Raw genomic sequence first — 782 nt, 5'->3', positions numbered from 1 at the left:
CTAAAAATATAAGAATTAGCTGGGCATGGTGGCACACTGTAGTTCCACCTACTCAGGAGGCTGGGGCACAAGAATCACTTGAATCTGGGAGGAGAGGCTGCAGTGAGCCAGGATTGTGCCACTGCACTCCAGAGATACTTCACATAGCAAGCCCCCTGCTGCCACCTGGAGTATTTTCAAAGTGTACCACCATGTGCCTGTCTTCTGTAACTTTTGCAGTATAAATGTAATTCAAGGCTTTTCTTCACACAGATGTTTTTACAATGTTGTATTGCACTTTGGGGACATGCAAGTTTTATATACATGGAAGTATATGAAAAGTTTCATATAAGTATTTATGCTGGAAAGTGTTGTTTTAAGAGATATTCAAACCTGAGTGATGTAACTGTTTTGGAACATGAGTCTGTTCCAAGATGCAGCTTACAGGGAAAGGCTTGGTTAGCAAATCGTAGCTAATTTTAGTTAATTTCAGCCCTTAGCAGGTTAGTACCTACCTGTCCCCCATCTCTCAGCCCTATGGCAGACAGCTGCTTACAATGACCATTAAGGACTTTGTCCTCGAAATTTGGGGATTGTGTGTTCTGATGTCCATTGCTGTTTCTGATGGTGGGGTGCAGTCCCAGAGCTGGACCATCATGGCTGCAAACCTTCATCACCTGAAGAAGCTTAAGGGAATATAGAGGGCCAATGCCTGTTTTTGGTTATTTTGTTTTTTTCTCCTGTAATTTTCCTTCCCCCTGTCATGTGGGGCCAGACATTTAAGGATAAGAATTTTCAAAAGC

This window comes from Cebus imitator, unplaced genomic scaffold (genome assembly GCF_001604975.1).
Source record: "Cebus imitator isolate Cc_AM_T3 unplaced genomic scaffold, Cebus_imitator-1.0 Scaffold513, whole genome shotgun sequence".
In the NCBI taxonomy this organism is placed as follows: domain Eukaryota; kingdom Metazoa; phylum Chordata; class Mammalia; order Primates; family Cebidae; genus Cebus; species Cebus imitator.
The sequence above is the reverse complement of the archived record's forward strand: the minus strand, read 5'-3'. Positions refer to the sequence as shown.